Source organism: Tachypleus tridentatus, unplaced genomic scaffold (genome assembly GCF_004210375.1).
Source record: "Tachypleus tridentatus isolate NWPU-2018 unplaced genomic scaffold, ASM421037v1 Hic_cluster_1, whole genome shotgun sequence".
Classification (NCBI taxonomy): domain Eukaryota; kingdom Metazoa; phylum Arthropoda; class Merostomata; order Xiphosura; family Limulidae; genus Tachypleus; species Tachypleus tridentatus.
Genome location: NW_027467777.1, coordinates 33,009,641 through 33,032,111, shown reverse-complemented (window position 1 = coordinate 33,032,111; position 22,471 = coordinate 33,009,641). Strand labels below are relative to the sequence as shown.

The following is a 22,471-nucleotide window of genomic DNA, read 5'->3' as shown; positions in this document are numbered from 1 at the left end:
AAGACATCAGTAACAATGTTCCCTAGGAGTGTCGAAGGTCATCAAACAGTGAGGCAAGACATCAGTAACAACGTTCACAGGAGTGTGGAAGGTCATCAAACAGTGAGACAAGACATCAGTAACAACGTTCACCAGGAGTGTAGAAGGTCATCAAACAGTGAGACAAGACATCAGTAACAACGTTCACTAGGAGTGTAGAAGGTCATCAAACAGTGAGACAAGACATCAGTAACAACGTTCACTAGGAGTGTAGAAGGTCATCAAACAGTGAGACAAGACATCAGTAACAACGTTCACTAGGAGTGTAGAAGGTCATCAAACAGTGAGACAAGACATCAGTAACAACGTTCACTAGGAGTGTAGAAGGTCATCAAACAGTGAGACAAGACATCAGTAACAACGTTCACCAGGAGTGTAGAAGGTCATCAAACAGTGAGACAAGACATCAGTAACAACGTTCACCAGGAGTGTAGAAGGTCATCAAACAGTGAGACAAGACATCAGTAACAACGTTCACTAGGAGTGTAGAAGGTCATCAAACAGTGAGACAAGACATCAGTAACAACGTTCACTAGGAGTGTAGGTCATCAGGTCATCAAACAGTGAGACAAGACATCAGTAACAACGTTCACTAGGAGTGTAGAAGGTCATCAAACAGTGAGACAAGACATCAGTAACAACGTTCACTAGGAGTGTAGAAGGTCATCAAACAGTGAGACAAGACATCAGTAACAACGTTCACTAGGAGTGTAGAAGGTCATCAAACAGTGAGACAAGACATCAGTAACAACGTTCACTAGGAGTGTAGAAGGTCATCAAACAGTGAGACAAGACATCAGTAACAACGTTCACTAGGAGTGTAGAAGGTCATCAAACAGTGAGACAAGACATCAGTAACAACGTTCACTAGGAGTGTAGAAGGTCATCAAACAGTGAGACAAGACATCAGTAACAACGTTCACTAGGAGTGTAGAAGGTCATCAAACAGTGAGACAAGACATCAGTAACAACGTTCACCAGGAGTGTAGAAGGTCATCAAACAGTGAGACAAGACATCAGTAACAACGTTCACCAGGAGTGTAGAAGGTCATCAAACAGTGAGACAAGACATCAGTAACAACGTTCACTAGGAGTGTAGAAGGTCATCAAACAGTGAGACAAGACATCAGTAACAACGTTCACTAGGAGTGTAGAAGGTCATCAAACAGTGAGACAAGACATCAGTAACAACGTTCACCAGGAGTGTAGAAGGTCATCAAACAGTGAGACAAGACATCAGTAACAACGTTCACTAGGAGTGTAGAAGGTCATCAAACAGTGAGACAAGACATCAGTAACAACGTTCACCAGGAGTGTAGAAGGTCATCAAACAGTGAGACAAGACATCAGTAACAACGTTCACCAGGAGTGTAGAAGGTCATCAAACAGTGAGACAAGACATCAGTAACAACGTTCACTAGGAGTGTAGAAGGTCATCAAACAGTGAGACAAGACATCAGTAACAACGTTCACTAGGAGTGTAGAAGGTCATCAAACAGTGAGACAAGACATCAGTAACAACGTTCACTAGGAGTGTAGAAGGTCATCAAACAGTGAGACAAGACATCAGTAACAACGTTCACTAGGAAGAAGGTCATCAAACAGTGAGACAAGACATCAGTAACAACGTTCACTAGGAGTGTAGAAGGTCATCAAACAGTGAGACAAGACATCAGTAACAACGTTCACCAGGAGTGTAGAAGGTCATCAAACAGTGAGACAAGACATCAGTAACAACGTTCACTAGGAGTGTAGAAGGTCATCAAACAGTGAGACAAGACATCAGTAACAACGTTCACTAGGAGTGTAGAAGGTCATCAAACAGTGAGACAAGACATCAGTAACAACGTTCACTAGGAGTGTAGAAGGTCATCAAACAGTGAGACAAGACATCAGTAACAACGTTCACTAGGAGTGTAGAAGGTCATCAAACAGTGAGACAAGACATCAGTAACAACGTTCACTAGGAGTGTAGAAGGTCATCAAACAGTGAGACAAGACATCAGTAACAACGTTCACTAGGAGTGTAGAAGGTCATCAAACAGTGAGACAAGACATCAGTAACAACGTTCACTAGGAGTGTAGAAGGTCATCAAACAGTGAGACAAGACATCAGTAACAACGTTCACTAGGAGTGTAGAAGGTCATCAAACAGTGAGACAAGACATCAGTAACAACGTTCACTAGGAGTGTAGAAGGTCATCAAACAGTGAGACAAGACATCAGTAACAACGTTCACCAGGAGTGTAGAAGGTCATCAAACAGTGAGACAAGACATCAGTAACAACGTTCACTAGGAGTGTAGAAGGTCATCAAACAGTGAGACAAGACATCAGTAACAACGTTCACCAGGAGTGTAGAAGGTCATCAAACAGTGAGACAAGACATCAGTAACAACGTTCACTAGGAGTGTAGAAGGTCATCAAACAGTGAGACAAGACATCAGTAACAACGTTCACCAGGAGTGTAGAAGGTCATCAAACAGTGAGACAAGACATCAGTAACAACGTTCACTAGGAGTGTAGAAGGTCATCAAACAGTGAGACAAGACATCAGTAACAACGTTCACCAGGAGTGTAGAAGGTCATCAAACAGTGAGACAAGACATCAGTAACAACGTTCACTAGGAGTGTAGAAGGTCATCAAACAGTGAGACAAGACATCAGTAACAACGTTCACTAGGAGTGTAGAAGGTCATCAAACAGTGAGACAAGACATCAGTAACAACGTTCACTAGGAGTGTAGAAGGTCATCAAACAGTGAGACAAGACATCAGTAACAACGTTCACTAGGAGTGTAGAAGGTCATCAAACAGTGAGACAAGACATCAGTAACAACGTTCACTAGGAGTGTAGAAGGTCATCAAACAGTGAGACAAGACATCAGTAACAACGTTCACAGAAGGTCATCAAACAGTGAGACAAGACATCAGTAACAACGTTCACCAGGAGTGTAGAAGGTCATCAAACAGTGAGACAAGACATCAGTAACAACGTTCACCAGGAGTGTAGAAGGTCATCAAACAGTGAGACAAGACATCAGTAACAACGTTCACTAGGAGTGTAGAAGGTCATCAAACAGTGAGACAAGACATCAGTAACAACGTTCACTAGGAGTGTAGAAGGTCATCAAACAGTGAGACAAGACATCAGTAACAACGTTCACTAGGAGTGTAGAAGGTCATCAAACAGTGAGACAAGACATCAGTAACAACGTTCACTAGGAGTGTAGAAGGTCATCAAACAGTGAGACAAGACATCAGTAACAACGTTCACTAGGAGTGTAGAAGGTCATCAAACAGTGAGACAAGACATCAGTAACAACGTTCACTAGGAGTGTAGAAGGTCATCAAACAGTGAGACAAGACATCAGTAACAACGTTCACTAGGAGTGTAGAAGGTCATCAAACAGTGAGACAAGACATCAGTAACAACGTTCACTAGGAGTGTAGAAGGTCATCAAACAGTGAGACAAGACATCAGTAACAACGTTCACTAGGAGTGTAGAAGGTCATCAAACAGTGAGACAAGACATCAGTAACAACGTTCACTAGGAGTGTAGAAGGTCATCAAACAGTGAGACAAGACATCAGTAACAACGTTCACTAGGAGTGTAGAAGGTCATCAAACAGTGAGACAAGACATCAGTAACAACGTTCACTAGGAGTGTAGAAGGTCATCAAACAGTGAGACAAGACATCAGTAACAACGTTCACTAGGAGTGTAGAAGGTCATCAAACAGTGAGACAAGACATCAGTAACAACGTTCACTAGGAGTGTAGAAGGTCATCAAACAGTGAGACAAGACATCAGTAACAACGTTCACCAGGAGTGTAGAAGGTCATCAAACAGTGAGACAAGACATCAGTAACAACGTTCACTAGGAGTGTAGAAGGTCATCAAACAGTGAGACAAGACATCAGTAACAACGTTCACCAGGAGTGTAGAAGGTCATCAAACAGTGAGACAAGACATCAGTAACAACGTTCACTAGGAGTGTAGAAGGTCATCAAACAGTGAGACAAGACATCAGTAACAACGTTCACTAGGAGTGTAGAAGGTCATCAAACAGTGAGACAAGACATCAGTAACAACGTTCACCAGGAGTGTAGAAGGTCATCAAACAGTGAGACAAGACATCAGTAACAACGTTCACTAGGAGTGTAGAAGGTCATCAAACAGTGAGACAAGACATCAGTAACAACGTTCACCAGGAGTGTAGAAGGTCATCAAACAGTGAGACAAGACATCAGTAACAACGTTCACCAGGAGTGTAGAAGGTCATCAAACAGTGAGACAAGACATCAGTAACAACGTTCACTAGGAGTGTAGAAGGTCATCAAACAGTGAGACAAAACATCAGTAACAACGTTCACCAGGAGTGTAGAAGGTCATCAAACAGTGAGACAAGACATCAGTAACAACGTTCACTAGGAGTGTAGAAGGTCATCAAACAGTGAGACAAGACATCAGTAACAACGTTCACCAGGAGTGTAGAAGGTCATCAAACAGTGAGACAAGACATCAGTAACAACGTTCACTAGGAGTGTAGAAGGTCATCAAACAGTGAGACAAGACATCAGTAACAACGTTCACCAGGAGTGTAGAAGGTCATCAAACAGTGAGACAAGACATCAGTAACAACGTTCACTAGGAGTGTAGAAGGTCATCAAACAGTGAGACAAGACATCAGTAACAACGTTCACTAGGAGTGTAGAAGGTCATCAAACAGTGAGACAAGACATCAGTAACAACGTTCACCAGGAGTGTAGAAGGTCATCAAACAGTGAGACAAGACATCAGTAACAACGTTCACTAGGAGTGTAGAAGGTCATCAAACAGTGAGACAAGACATCAGTAACAACGTTCACCAGGAGTGTAGAAGGTCATCAAACAGTGAGACAAGACATCAGTAACAACGTTCACCAGGAGTGTAGAAGGTCATCAAACAGTGAGACAAGACATCAGTAACAACGTTCACTAGGAGTGTAAAAGGTCATCAAACAGTGAGACAAGACATCAGTAACAACGTTCACCAGGAGTGTAGAAGGTCATCAAACAGTGAGACAAGACATCAGTAACAACGTTCACTAGGAGTGTAGAAGGTCATCAAACAGTGAGACAAGACATCAGTAACAACGTTCACTAGGAGTGAAGGTCATCAAACAGTGAGACAAGACATCAGTAACAACGTTCACCAGGAGTGTAGAAGGTCATCAAACAGTGAGACAAGACATCAGTAACAACGTTCACTAGGAGTGTAAAAGGTCATCAAACAGTGAGACAAGACATCAGTAACAACGTTCACTAGGAGTGTAGAAGGTCATCAAACAGTGAGACAAGACATCAGTAACAACGTTCACTAGGAGTGTAGAAGGTCATCAAACAGTGAGACAAGACATCAGTAACAACGTTCACCAGGAGTGTAGAAGGTCATCAAACAGTGAGACAAGACATCAGTAACAACGTTCACCAGGAGTGTAGAAGGTCATCAAACAGTGAGACAAGACATCAGTAACAACGTTCACCAGGAGTGTAAAAGGTCATCAAACAGTGAGACAAGACATCAGTAACAACGTTCACCAGGAGTGTAGAAGGTCATCAAACAGTGAGACAAGACATCAGTAACAACGTTCACTAGGAGTATAAAGGATCATCAAACAGAGAGACAAGACATCAGTAACAACGTTCATTAGGAGTGTAAAAGGTCATCAACCAGTGAGACAAGACATCAGTAACAACGTTCACCAGGAGTGTAGAAGGTCATCAAACAGTGAGACAAGACATCAGTAACAACGTTCACTAGGAGTGTAGAAGGTCATCAAACAGTGAGACAAGACATCAGTAACAACGTTCACCAGGAGTGTAGAAGGTCATCAAACAGTGAGACAAGACATCAGTAACAACGTTCACCAGGAGTGTAGAAGGTCATCAAACAGTGAGACAAGACATCAGTAACAACGTTCACCAGGAGTGTAGAAGGTCATCAAACAGTGAGACAAGACATCAGTAACAACGTTCACTAGGAGTGTAGAAGGTCATCAAACAGTGAGACAAGACATCAGTAACAACGTTCACCAGGAGTGTAGAAGGTCATCAAACAGTGAGACAAGACATCAGTAACAACGTTCACTAGGAGTGTAGAAGGTCATCAAACAGTGAGACAAGACATCAGTAACAACGTTCACTAGGAGTGTAGAAGGTCATCAAACAGTGAGACAAGACATCAGTAACAACGTTCACTAGGAGTGTAGAAGGTCATCAAACAGTGAGACAAGACATCAGTAACAACGTTCACCAGGAGTGTAGAAGGTCATCAAACAGTGAGACAAGACATCAGTAACAACGTTCACTAGGAGTGTAGAAGGTCATCAAACAGTGAGACAAAACATCAGTAACAACGTTCACCAGGAGTGTAGAAGGTCATCAAACAGTGAGACAAGACATCAGTAACAACGTTCACTAGGAGTGTAGAAGGTCATCAAACAGTGAGACAAGACATCAGTAACAACGTTCACCAGGAGTGTAGAAGGTCATCAAACAGTGAGACAAGACATCAGTAACAACGTTCACCAGGAGTGTAGAAGGTCATCAAACAGTGAGACAAGACATCAGTAACAACGTTCACTAGGAGTGTAGAAGGTCATCAAACAGTGAGACAAGACATCAGTAACAACGTTCACCAGGAGTGTAGAAGGTCATCAAACAGTGAGACAAGACATCAGTAACAACGTTCACTAGGAGTGTAGAAGGTCATCAAACAGTGAGACAAGACATCAGTAACAACGTTCACTAGGAGTGTAGAAGGTCATCAAACAGTGAGACAAGACATCAGTAACAACGTTCACTAGGAGTGTAGGTCATCAAACAGTGAGACAAGACATCAGTAACAACGTTCACTAGGAGTGTAGGTCATCAAACAGTGAGTCAAGACATCAGTAACAACGTTCACCAGGAGTGTAGAAGGTCATCAAACAGTGAGACAAGACATCAGTAACAACGTTCACTAGGAGTGTAGAAGGTCATCAAACAGTGAGACAAGACATCAGTAACAACGTTCACCAGGAGTGTAGAAGGTCATCAAACAGTGAGACAAGACATCAGTAACAACGTTCACTAGGAGTGTAAAAGGTCATCAAACAGTGAGACAAGACATCAGTAACAACGTTCACCAGGAGTGTAGAAGGTCATCAAACAGTGAGACAAGACATCAGTAACAACGTTCACTAGGAGTGTAAAAGGTCATCAAACAGTGAGACAAGACATCAGTAACAACGTTCACCAGGAGTGTAGAAGGTCATCAAACAGTGAGACAAGACATCAGTAACAACGTTCACTAGGAGTGTAGAAGGTCATCAAACAGTGAGACAAGACATCAGTAACAACGTTCACTAGGAGTGTAGAAGGTCATCAAACAGTGAGACAAAACATCAGTAACAACGTTCACCAGGAGTGTAGAAGGTCATCAAACAGTGAGACAAGACATCAGTAACAACGTTCACTAGGAGTGTAGAAGGTCATCAAACAGTGAGACAAGACATCAGTAACAACGTTCACCAGGAGTGTAGAAGGTCATCAAACAGTGAGACAAGACATCAGTAACAACGTTCACCAGGAGTGTAGAAGGTCATCAAACAGTGAGACAAGACATCAGTAACAACGTTCACTAGGAGTGTAGAAGGTCATCAAACAGTGAGACAAGACATCAGTAACAACGTTCACCAGGAGTGTAGAAGGTCATCAAACAGTGAGACAAGACATCAGTAACAACGTTCACAAGGAGTGTAGAAGGTCATCAAACAGTGAGACAAGACATCAGTAACAACGTTCACTAGGAGTGTAGGTCATCAAACAGTGAGTCAAGACATCAGTAACAACGTTCACCAGGAGTGTAGAAGGTCATCAAACAGTGAGACAAGACATCAGTAACAACGTTCACTAGGAGTGTAGAAGGTCATCAAACAGTGAGACAAGACATCAGTAACAACGTTCACTAGGAGTGTAGAAGGTCATCAAACAGTGAGACAAGACATCAGTAACAACGTTCACTAGGAGTGTAGAAGGTCATCAAACAGTGAGACAAAACATCAGTAACAACGTTCACCAGGAGTGTAGAAGGTCATCAAACAGTGAGACAAGACATCAGTAACAACGTTCACCAGGAGTGTAAAAGGTCATCAAACAGTGAGACAAGACATCAGTAACAACGTTCACCAGGAGTGTAGAAGGTCATCAAACAGTGAGACAAGACATCAGTAACAACGTTCACCAGGAGTGTAGAAGGTCATCAAACAGTGAGACAAGACATCAGTAACAACGTTCACTAGGAGTGTAAAAGGTCATCAAACAGTGAGACAAGACATCAGTAACAACGTTCACTAGGAGTGTAGAAGGTCATCAAACAGTGAGACAAGACATCAGTAACAACGTTCACCAGGAGTGTAGAAGGTCATCAAACAGTGAGACAAGACATCAGTAACAACGTTCACTAGGAGTGTAGAAGGTCATCAAACAGTGAGACAAGACATCAGTAACAACGTTCACCAGGAGTGTAGAAGGTCATCAAACAGTGAGACAAGACATCAGTAACAACGTTCACCAGGAGTGTAGAAGGTCATCAAACAGTGAGACAAGACATCAGTAACAACGTTCACCAGGAGTGTAGAAGGTCATCAAACAGTGAGACAAGACATCAGTAACAACGTTCACTAGGAGTGTAAAAGGTCATCAAACAGTGAGACAAAACATCAGTAACAACGTTCACCAGGAGTGTAGAAGGTCATCAAACAGTGAGACAAGACATCAGTAACAACGTTCACCAGGAGTGTAGAAGGTCATCAAACAGTGAGACAAGACATCAGTAACAACGTTCACTAGGAGTGTAGGTCATCAAACAGTGAGACAAGACATCAGTAACAACGTTCACTAGGAGTGTAGAAGGTCATCAAACAGTGAGACAAGACATCAGTAACAACGTTCACCAGGAGTGTAGAAGGTCATCAAACAGTGAGACAAGACATCAGTAACAACGTTCACTAGGAGTGTAGAAGGTCATCAAACAGTGAGACAAAACATCAGTAACAACGTTCACCAGGAGTGTAGAAGGTCATCAAACAGTGAGACAAGACATCAGTAACAACGTTCACTAGGAGTGTAAAAGGTCATCAAACAGTGAGACAAGACATCAGTAACAACGTTCACCAGGAGTGTAGAAGGTCATCAAACAGTGAGACAAGACATCAGTAACAACGTTCACCAGGAGTGTAGAAGGTCATCAAACAGTGAGACAAGACATCAGTAACAACGTTCACTAGGAGTGTAGAAGGTCATCAAACAGTGAGACAAGACATCAGTAACAACGTTCACCAGGAGTGTAGAAGGTCATCAAACAGTGAGACAAGACATCAGTAACAACGTTCACTAGGAGTGTAGAAGGTCATCAAACAGTGAGACAAAACATCAGTAACAACGTTCACCAGGAGTGTAGAAGGTCATCAAACAGTGAGACAAGACATCAGTAACAACGTTCACTAGGAGTGTAAAAGGTCATCAAACAGTGAGACAAGACATCAGTAACAACGTTCACCAGGAGTGTAGAAGGTCATCAAACAGTGAGACAAGACATCAGTAACAACGTTCATTAGGAGTGTAAAAGGTCATCAAACAGTGAGACAAGACATCAGTAACAACGTTCACCAGGAGTGTAGAAGGTCATCAAACAGTGAGACAAGACATCAGTAACAACGTTCACTAGGAGTGTAAAAGGTCATCAAACAGTGAGACAAGACATCAGTAACAACGTTCACTAGGAGTGTAGAAGGTCATCAAACAGTGAGACAAAACATCAGTAACAACGTTCACCAGGAGTGTAGAAGGTCATCAAACAGTGAGACAAGACATCAGTAACAACGTTCACAAGGAGTGTAGAAGGTCATCAAACAGTGAGACAAGACATCAGTAACAACGTTCACCAGGAGTGTAGAAGGTCATCAAACAGTGAGACAAGACATCAGTAACAACGTTCACCAGGAGTGTAGAAGGTCATCAACCAGTGAGACAAGACATCAGTAACAACGTTCACTAGGAGTGTAAAAGGTCATCAAACAGTGAGACAAAACATCAGTAACAACGTTCACCAGGAGTGTAGAAGGTCATCAAACAGTGAGACAAGACATCAGTAACAACGTTCACAAGGAGTGTAGAAGGTCATCAACCAGTGAGGAAATACATCAGTAACAACGTTCACTAGGAGTGTAGGTCATCAAACAGTGAGACAAGACATCAGTAACAACGTTCACCAGGAGTGTAGAAGGTCATCAACCAGTGAGACAAGACATCAGTAACAACGTTCACTAGGAGTGTAAAAGGTCATCAAACAGTGAGACAAGACATCAGTGACAACGTTCACTAGGAGTGAAGAAAGTCATCAAACAGTGAAACAACACATCAGTAACAACGTTCACTAGGAGTGTAGAAGGTCATCAAACAGTGAGACAAAACATCAGTAACAACGTTCACCAGGAGTGTAGAAGGTCATCAAACAGTGAGACAAGACATCAGTAACAACGTTCACCAGGTGTGTAAAAGGTCATCAAACAGTGAGACAAGACATCAGTAACAACGTTCACCAGGTGTGTAAAAGGTCATCAACCAGTGAGACAAGACATCAGTAACAACGTTCACCAGGAGTGTAGAAGGTCATCAAACAGTGAGACAAGACATCAGTAACAACGTTCACTAGGAGTGTAAAAGGTCATCAAACAGTGAGACAAGACATCAGTAACAACGTTCACTAGGAGTGTAGAAGATGATCAAACAGTGAGACAAAACATCAGTAACAACGTTCACCAGGAGTGTAAAAGGTCATCAAACAGTGAGACAAGACATCAGTAACAACGTTCACTAGGAGTGTAGGTCATCAAACAGTGAGTCAAGACATCAGTAACAACGTTCACCAGGAGTTTAGAAGGTCATCAAACAGTGAGACAAGACATCAGTAACAACGTTCACCAGGAGTGTAGAAGGTCATCAAACAGTGAGACAAGACATCAGTAACAACGTTCACCAGGAGTGTAGAAGGTCATCAACCAGTGAGACAAGACATCAGTAACAACGTTCACTAGGAGTGTAAAAGGTCATCAAACAGTGAGACAAAACATCAGTAACAACGTTCACCAGGAGTGTAGAAGGTCATCAAACAGTGAGACAAGACATCAGTAACAACGTTCACAAGGAGTGTAGAAGGTCATCAACCAGTGAGACAAGACATCAGTAACAACGTTCACTAGGAGTGTAGGTCATCAAACAGTGAGACAATGCATCAGTAACAACGTTCACCAGGAGTGTAAAAGGTCATCAAACAGTGAGACAAGACATCAGTAACAACGTTCACTAGGAGTGTAGGTCATCAAACAGTGAGTCAAGACATCAGTAACAACGTTCACCAGGAGTGTAGAAGGTCATCAAACAGTGAGACAAGACATCAGTAACAACGTTCACCAGGAGTGTAGAAGGTCATCAAACAGTGAGACAAGACATCAGTAACAACGTTCACCAGGAGTGTAGAAGGTCATCAAACAGTGAGACAATGCATCAGTAACAACGTTCACTAGGAGTGTAAAAGGTCATCAAACAGTGAGACAAGACATCAGTAACAACGTTCACCAGGAGTGTAGAAGGTCATCAAACAGTGAGACAAGACATCAGTAACAACGTTCACCAGGAGTGAAGAAGGTCATCAAACAGTGAGACAAGACATCAGTAACAACGTTCACTAGGAGTGTAGAAGGTCATCAAACAGTGAGACAAGACATCAGTAACAACGTTCACCAGGAGTGTAGAAGGTCATCAACCAGTGAGACAAGACATCAGTAACAACGTTCACTAGGAGTGTAGAAGGTCATCAAACAGTGAGACAAAACATCAGTAACAACGTTCACTAGGAGTGTAGGTCATCAAACAGTGAGACAAGACATCAGTAACAACGTTCACTAGGAGTGTAGGTCATCAACCAGTGAGACAAGACATCAGTAACAACGTTCACCAGGAATGTAGGTCATCAACCAGTGAGAGAAGACATCAGTAACAACGTTCACTAGGAGTATAGAAGGTCATCAAACAGTGAGACAAGACAACAGTAACAACGTTCACTAGGAGTGTAGAAGGTCATCAAACAGTGAGACAACACATCAGTAACAAGGTTCACTTCATTAATAACTTTCTTATATTACGTTTATAATACCAACTTTTACTGTTTATTATTGTATAAACAATAATACATACTGTATTATTACTGTATATTATTATTAAACACAAATTTTAAAATCTCGTGTTATAGTTGAATTACTTTTTCACAATAGATGGTGCCACAATCACCCTTATGTATTACCTTGTCGACCATTCTTCTTCCTATTAAAACAATAATTAAATTTACTTTAAACCCCATCTATATTTAAAATGTTGAAACAAATCATGTGAGGAACAATCAATGAGTCAATAAAAGGGAAGAAGAAGAGCACGTGGAGAAATCAACAGGTGAAGGAAAGATAGGTAAAGAAATCAACAGGTGAAGTAAAGATAGGCAAAGAAATCAACAGGTGAAGGAAAGATGGGTAAAGAAATCAACAGGTGTAGTGAAGATGGGTAAAGAAATCAACAGGTGAAGGAAAGATAGGTAAAGAAATCAACAGGTGAAGGAAAGATGGGTAAAGAAATCAACAGGTGAAGGAAAGATAGGTAAAGAAATCAACAGGTGAAGGAAAGATGGGTAAAGAAATCAACAGGTGAAGGAAAGATGGGTAAAGAAATCAACAGGTGAAGGAAAGATAGGTAAAAGAAAACTCAACAGGTGAAGGAAAAGATAGGTAAAGAAATCAACAGGTGAAGGAAAGATGGGTAAAAAAATCAACAGGTGAAGGAAAGATAGGTAAAGAAATCAACAGGTGAAGGAAAGATAGGTAAAAGAAAATCAACAGGTGAAGGGAAGATAGGTAAAGAAATCAACAGGTGAAGGAAAGATAGGTAAAAGAAATCAACAGGTGAAGGAAAGATGGGTAAAGAAATCAACAGGTGAAGGAAAGATGGGTAAAAAATCAACAGGTGAAGGAAAGATGGGTAAAGAAATCAACAGGTGAAGGAAAAGATAGGTAAAGAAATCAACAGGTGAAGTAAAGATAGGTAAAAGAAATCAACAGGTGAAGGAAAGATGGGTAAAAGAAATCAACAGGTGAAGGAAAGATGGGTAAAGAAATCAACATGTGAAGGAAAGATGGGTAAAGAAATCAACAGGTGAAGGAAAGATAAACAAAAGAAATCAACAGGTGAAGGAAAGATGGGTAAAGAAATCAACAGGTGTAGTGAAGATGGGTAAAGAAATCAACAGGTGAAGTAAAGATAGGTAAAGAAATCAACAGGTGAAGGAAAGATGGGTAAAGAAATCAACAGGTGAAGCAAAAGATAGGTAAAAAAATCAACAGGTGAAGGAAAGATGGGTAAAGAAATCAACAGGTGAAGGAAAAGATAGGTAAAGAAATCAACAGGTGAAGGAAAGATAGGTAAAAAGAAATCAACAGGTGAAGGAAAGATAGGTAAAAGAAATCAACAGGTGAAGTAAAGATAGGTAAAGAAATCAACAGGTGAAGGAAAGATGGCAAAAGAAATCAACAGGTGAAGGAAAGATGGTAAAAGAAATCAACAGGTGAAGGAAAGATGGGTAAAAGAAATCAACAGGTGAAGGAAAGATGGGTAAAGAAATCAACAGGTGAAGGAAAGATAGGTAAAAAAATCAACAGGTGAAGGAAAGATAGGTAAAGAAATCAACAGGTGAAGGAAAGATAGGTAAAGAAATCAACAGGTGAAGGAAAGATAGGTAAAAGAAATCAACAGGTGAAGGAAAAGATAGGTAAAGAAATCAACAGGTGAAGGAAAGATAGGTAAAGAAATCAACAGGTGAAGGAAAGATAGGTAAAGAAATCAACAGGTGAAGGAAAGATAGGTAAAAAATCAACAGGTGAAGGAAAGATAGGTAAAGAAATCAACAGGTGAAGGAAAGATAGGCAAAAAAATCAACAGGTGAAGGAAAGATGGGTAAAAAAATCAACAGGTGAAGGAAAAGATGGGTAAAAGAAATCAACAGGTGAAGGAAAGATGGGCAAAGAAATCAACAGGTGAAGAAAAAGAAAGGCAAAAGAACAACAGGTGAAGGAAAGATGGGTAAAGAAATCAACAGGTGTAGTGAAGATGGGTAAAAGAAATCAACAGGTGAAGTAAAGATAGGTAAAAGAAATCAACAGGTGAAGGAAAGATGGGTAAAAAATCAACAGGTGAAGCAAAGATAGGTAAAAAAATCAACAGGTGAAGGAAAGATGGGTAAAGAAATCAACAGGTGAAGGAAAGATAGGTAAAGAAATCAACAGGTGAAGGAAAGATAGGTAAAGAAATCAACAGGTGAAGCAAAAGATAGGTAAAGAAATCAACAGGTGAAGGAAAGATAGGTAAAAAAAAATCAACAGGTGAAGGAAAGATAGGTAAAAAAAACAACAGGTGAAGGAAAGATGGGTAAAAAAATCAACAGGTGAAGGAAAGATGGGTAAAAAGAAATCAACAGGTGAAGGAAAGATGGGTAAAGAAATCAACAGGTGAAGGAAAGATAGGTAAAAGAAATCAACAGGTGAAGGAAAGATAGGTAAAAGAAATCAACAGGTGAAGGAAAGATAGGTAAAAAAATCAACAGGTGAAGGAAAGATAGGTAAAAGAAATCAACAGGTGAAGGAAAGATAGGTAAAGAAATCAACAGGTGAAGTAAAGATAGGTAAAGAAATCAACAGGTGAAGTAAAGATAGGTAAAAGAAATCAACAGGTGAAGGAAAGATGGGTAAAATCAACAGGTGAAGGAAAGATAGGTAAAGAAATCAACAGGTGAAGGAAAGATGGGTAAAGAAATCAACAGGTGAAGGAAAGATGGGTAAAGAAATCAACAGGTGAAGGAAAGATGGGTAAAGAAATCAACAGGTGAAGGAAAGATAGGTAAAGAAATCAACAGGTGAAGGAAAGATAGGTAAAGAAATCAACAGGTGAAGGAAAGATAGGTAAAGAAATCAACAGGTGAAGGAAAGACAGGTAAAGAAATCAACAGGTGAAGTAAAGATAGGTAAAGAAATCAACAGGTGAAGTAAAGATAGGCAAAGAAATCAACAGGTGAAGGAAAGATGGGTAAAGAAATCAACAGGTGTAGTGAAGATGGGTAAAGAAATCAACAGGTGAAGGAAAGATAGGTAAAGAAATCAACAGGTGAAGGAAAGATAGGTAAAGAAATCAACAGGTGAAGGAAAGATAGGTAAAGAAATCAACAGGTGAAGGAAAGATAGGTAAAGAAATCAACAGGTGAAGGAAAGATAGGTAAAGAAAAACACACGCTGTATTTTCCCCATACCTATTAATAACCAATAAAACTAGGCAGAACAAAACGTTGTTTGAAATTTGAACGTTCAAACTTATAATAAATACAGAACATTTGTTTGTTTTTGATATAGCTACACGAGGGCTATCTGAGCCAGCCATCCTTAATTTCGCAGTGTGAGACTAGAAGGAAGGCAGCCAACTCTTGAGTCAGTATTTTACCAAGGAGTAGTGGGATTGACCGTCACATTATAACGTCCCGTCAGCTAAAAGAAAGAGCATGTTTGGTGTGACGGGGATTCGAACCTGCGACCCTCACATTGTGAGTCGAATGCCTGAGCATGTAGGGTCAATGGAATATTCAAGTAACAAAACAATATCGAATTGAAGGGCGTAAAATCAAACTAAGCTTCTGAGCAAATTCAGAATAACTGTATACAATAAAACATTTAGTTTATCACTCGTCGCAAGTGATAACTCTCAGTTTCCTTTCTTAAACAGTTGAATGTTCGTCTCGTCGCAACTGACCAGACTTCAACTTCTTCGGTTTACGAGTGATCTACCTAACTTTCTAGTTACATTCGAGAAAAAACCCACTAACTACAGGATCAAACAGCTTTTCATTACCAATCATTGACCACACAGTTACCCTCTCATTGGGTACTAAATCAGTTGTCTTACCACTAAATTTTGAAGACCGGCGCTGCGTATCTAGTGAGTTACTTCTGGTTTTAAGAATTTCGTCCAGGTAACAACCAGGGCCTGGAGACTCCCGTCTGTACGTGGAGCGACAGTTTCTGTGGTAACGGCTGCTCGTGGGATAAGTTACGGTTCCTCCAACTTTCGTGACGGGACTAGGAATCCGTGACGGTTGAACAGCACCAGGAGAACTTTGGGTGATTGACGATAGAGGGGGCAAGCGTCTGCGATTTCTGCTCTGTTTCGCGTTCTTGGACATCGTAAAGTGACGAGCACGTGACTGAAACGGGTAGGACTGTCGACGGAACACCTAAAACATGATGAAAACGTGACTTATGAACATTTATATTCAATGAACGAAACAAAAGACACGAAAAAGGATGACTGTACGTGAACGTATAATAAGTATACATGTAGTGATAGCCATCTGGGCCGACATTTATCTCAAAACGTACCTACACGACAACCATAACCAGCCTGTATAATGCTTGTCGACATCTACTACAACCCTAATGGAGCACTCACTGCACGCACCATCTACTCTATTGTTCTATATTACCCTGTTTCACATTACCCACCTCTATCCTACAATATTACCATGTTTTACATCATCCACCTTTATTTATCATTCAATATTACCATGTTTTACATCATCCACCTCTATCCTATTATATTGCCATGTTTTACATCACTCACCTTTATTTATCATTCAATATTACCATGTTTTACATCACTCACCTCCATCCTCCAAAATTACCATGTTTTACATTACCCACCTCTATCCTACAATATTATCATGTTTTACATCACTCACCTCTATCCTTCAATATTACCATGTTTTAGATCACTCACCTCTATCCTCCAATATTACCATGTTTTACATCACTCACCTTTATCCTTCAATATTACCATCTTTTCATCACTCACCTCTATCCTACAATATTATCATGTTTTACATCACTCACCTCCATCCTCCAAAATTACCATGTTTTACATTACCCACCTCTATCCTCCAATATTACCATGTTTACATCACTCACCTCTATCCTTCAATATTACCATGTTTTACATCACTCATCTCTATCCTACAATATTACCATGTTTTAGATCACTCACCTCTATCCTCCAATATTACCATGTTTTACATCACTCACCTTTATCCTTCAATATTACCATGTTTTACATCACTCACCTCTATCCTCACAATATTACCATGTTTTTACATTACCCACTCTCTATCCTACAATATTACCGTGTTTTACATCACTTCACTTTTATCTCTACATATTACTATGTTTTAAATCACTCACCTCTATCATCTCCAATATTACTATGTTTTACATCACTCACCTCTATCTTCCAATATTACCATGTTTTACATCACTCACCTTTATCCTTCAATATTACCATGTTTCACATCACTCACCTCTATCCTTCAATATTACCATGTTTTACATCACTCACCTCTATCCTTCAATATTATCATGTTTTACATCATTCACCTCTATCCTTCAATATTACCATGTTTCACATCACTCACCTTTATCCTTCAATATTACCATGTTTTACATCACTCACCTCTATCCTACAATATTACCATGTTTTAGATCACTCACCTCTATCCTTCAATATTACCATGTTTTACATCACTCACCTCCATCCTCCAAAATTACCATGTTTTACATTACCCACCTCTATCCTACAATATTACCATGTTTTACATTCACTCACCTCTATCCTCCAATATTACCATGTTTTACATCACTCACCTCTATCCTTCAATATTACCATGTTTTAGATCACTCACCTCTATCCTCCAATATTACCATGTTTTACATCACTCACCTCTATCCTACAATATTACCACGTTTTACATCACTCACCTCCATCCTCCAAAATTACCATGTTTTACATTACCCACCTCTATCCTCCAATATTACCATGTTTACATCACTCACCTCTATCCTTCAATATTACCATGTTTTACATCACTCATCTCTATCCTACAATATTACCATGTTTTAGATCACTCACCTCTATCCTCCAATATTACCATGTTTTACATCACTCACCTTTATCCTTCAATATTACCATGTTTTACATCACTCACCTCTATCCTTCAATATTACCATATTTTACATTACCCACCTCTATCCTACAATATTACCATGTTTTACATCACTCACCTCTATCCTTCAATATTACCATGTTTTACATCACTCACCTCTATCCTACACTATTACCATGTTTTAGATCACTCACCTCTATCCTCCAATATTACCATGTTTTACATCACTTCACCTCTATCTCTACAATATTACTATGTTTTACATCACCCACCTCTATCCTACAATATTACCATGTTTTACATCACTCACCTCTACCCCACAATATTACCATGTTTTACATCACTCACCTCTATCATACAATATTACCATGTTTTAGATCACTCACCGCTATCCTCCAATATTACCATGTTTTACATCACTCACTCTATCTTCCAATATTACCATGTTTTACATCACTCACCTTTATCCTTCATTATTACCATGTTTACATCACTTCACCTCATCTTTCAATATTACTATATAGCTTTATCACTTCACCTCTTTATCCTCCATTATTACTTTATGTTTAGCATCACTTTACCTCTATCCTTCATTATTACCATGTTTTGCATCACTTATCTCTATCCACAATATTGCTATGTTTTAGATTACTTCACTTTATCTCCAATATTACTATGTTTTATATCACTCACCTTTATCTTTCAATATTACCGTGTTTTACATCACTCACCTTCTATCATTCATTATTACTATGTTTCACATCACTTACCTCTATCCTTCAGTATTATTATGTTTTAGATCATTCACACTTTATCTCTTCATTATTACTATGTTTTACATCACTTCACTTTTATCCTTCATTATTACTATGTTTTATATCACTTACCTCTATCCTCAATATTATTACATGTTTTAGATCACTTCACCTCTATCCTTCATTATTACTTTATGTTTTATATCACTCTACCTCCATCCTCCAAAATTACTATGTTTTACATTACCACCTCTATCTCTACATATTACTATGTTTTATATCACTCACCTCTATCCTCCATATATTACCGTGTTTTACATCACTCACCTCTATCCTTCAATATTACCATGTTTTAGATCACTCACCTCTATCCTCCAATATTACCATGTTTTACATCACTCACCTCTATCCTACAATATTACCACGTTTTACATCACTCACCTCCATCCTCCAAAATTACCATGTTTTACATTACCCACCTCTATCCTCCAATATTACCATGTTTACATCACTCACCTCTATCCTTCAATATTACCATGTTTTACATCACTCATCTCTATCCTACAATATTACCATGTTTTAGATCACTCACCTCTATCCTCCAATATTACCATGTTTTACATCACTCACCTTTATCCTTCAATATTACCATGTTTTACATCACTCACCTCTATCCTTCAATATTACCATATTTTACATTACCCACCTCTATCCTACAATATTACCATGTTTTACATCACTCACCTCTATCCTTCAATATTACTATGTTTTACATCACTCACCTCTATCCTACAATATTACCATGTTTTAGATCACTCACCTCTATCCTCCAATATTACCATGTTTTACATCACTCACCTCTATCCTACAATATTACCATGTTTTACATCACCCACCTCTATCCTACAATATTACCATGTTTTACATCACTCACCTCTATCCTACAATATTACCATGTTTTACATCACTCACCTCTATCATACAATATTACTATATGTTTTAGATCACTCACTTCTATCCTCCATTATTACTATGTTTTACATCACTCACCTTCTATCTTCCAATATTACTATGTTTTACATCACTTCACCTTTATCCTTCAATATTACTATGTTTTACATCACTCACCTTATCTCTCAATATTACCATGTTTTGACATCATTCACCTCTATCTCTTCAATATAACCATGTTTTACATCACTTCACTCTATCCTTCAATATTACTATGTTTTATATCACTTACACTCCTATCATTCAATATTACCATGTTTTAGATCACTCACCTCTATCCTCCAAATTACTATGTTTTATATCACTTCACCTCATCCTCCAAAATTACTATGTTTTATATTCACTCACCTTTATCCTCCATATTACTATGTTTTACATCACTTCACCTCTATCCTTCAATATTACCGTGTTTACATCACTTCACTCTATCATTCATTATTACTATATGTTTACATCACTCACCTTTATCCTTCATTATTACTATGTTTTACATCACTCACCTCTATCCTTCAATATTACCATGTTTTACATCTGTCACCTTTATCCTCCAATATTACCATGTTTTATATCACTTACCTCTATCCTTCATTCATTATTACCATGTTTTACATCTCTCACCTTATCCTTCATTATTACCATGTTTTACATCTTCACCTTTATCCTTCATTATTACTATGTTTTACATCTTCACCTTTTATCCTTCAATATTACTATGTTTTATCACTTCACCTTTATCTTCATTATTACTATGTTTTTACATCACTTCACCTTTATCTTTCAATATTACTATGTTTTTATATCACTTCCTTTATCCTCTATTATACTTATATGTTTTATATCACTTACCTTTATCTCTTCAATATTACTATGTTTTATATCACTCACCTCCATCTCTCCAAAATTACTATGTTTTATATTACTCCACCTCCATCCTCCAAAATTACTATGTTTTACATTACCCACCTTTATCTCTGCTAATATTACTTATATTTTATATCACTTCACCTTATCCTCCATTATTACTATGCCACATCACTCACCTCTATCCTTCAATATTACCATGTTTACATCACTTCATTTTATCATTCAATATTACCATGTTTCACATCACTCACCTTTATCCTTCAATATTACTATGTTTTACATCACTCACCTTTATCCTTCAATATTACCATGTTTTACATCTGTCACTTTTATCCTCCAATATTACTATGTTTTACATCACTTCACCTTATCCTTCATTATTACTATGTTTTACATCACTCATCTTTATCCTTCATTATTACCATGTTTTACATTACCCACCTTTATCTCTTCATTATTACTATGTTATACATCTTCACCTTTATCTCAATATTACTATGTTTTATATCACTTACCTTCTCTCCTTCATTATTACTATGTTTTACATCTTCTCTCTTTATCCTTCATTATTACTATGTTTTTTACATCTCTCACTTTATTTATCCTCCAATATTACCATGTTTTACATCACTTCACTCTATCCTTCAATATTACTATGTTTTATATCTTCTCTCTTTATCCTTCATTATTACTATGTTTTATATCACTTCACCTTTATCCTTCAATATTACTATGTTTCTCACATCACTTTTATCCTCCAATATTACTATATGTTTTATATCACTTCACCTTATCTCTTCTATTATTACTATGTTTTACATCTCTCACCTTTATCCTTCAATATTACTATGTTTACATCTTCACACCTTTATCCTTCATTATTACTATGTTTTATATCACTCGCACCTTTATCCTTCAATATTACTATGTTTTTACATCACTTCACCTTTATCCTTCAATATTACTATGTTTTATATCACTTCACCTCTATCCTACAATATTACTATGTTTTACATCACTTCACCTCTATCCTTCAATATTACTATGTTTTATATCACTCACCTCCATCCTCCAAAATTACTATGTTTTTACATTACTCCACTCTATCCTACAATATTACTATGTTTTACATCACTCACCTTTATCCTCCATTATTACTATGTTTTCACATCACTCACCTTTATCCTTCATTATTACTATAATTATACATCTCTCACCTTTATCCTTCAATATTACTATGTTTTTATATCACTTCACTTCTCTCTTTCTATTATTACTATGTTTTATATCTTCACCTTTATCCTTCATTATTACTATATGTTTTATATCTTCACCTTTATCCTCCACATACTATGTTTTTATATCACTCACTCCTTATCCTTCAATATTACTATGTTTTACATCTCTCACCTTTTATCCTTCATTATTACTATGTTTTATATCACTTCACCTTTATCCTTCAATATTACTATGTTTACATCACTTCACCTCTATCTCTTCAATATTACTATGTTTCACATCACTCACCTCTATCCTTCAATATTACTATGTTTTACATCATTCACTTCTTTATCCTTCATTATTACTATGCCACATCACTCACCTTTATCCTTCAATATTACCATGTTTTACATCACTCA

General features: G+C 38.5%; 1 pseudogene across 1 annotated transcript in view; it reads right to left on the bottom strand.

Annotated features, from left to right (window-relative positions):
- Positions 1-22,471, bottom strand: part of LOC143241817 (cAMP and cAMP-inhibited cGMP 3',5'-cyclic phosphodiesterase 10A-like) — an 86,506-nt pseudogene that overhangs the window by 62,772 nt on the left and 1,263 nt on the right. The window contains exon 2 of the transcript XR_013022287.1: positions 16,116-16,443. The product of XR_013022287.1 is annotated as a cAMP and cAMP-inhibited cGMP 3',5'-cyclic phosphodiesterase 10A-like (transcript). The remainder of the gene's footprint in view (positions 1-16,115; positions 16,444-22,471) is intronic.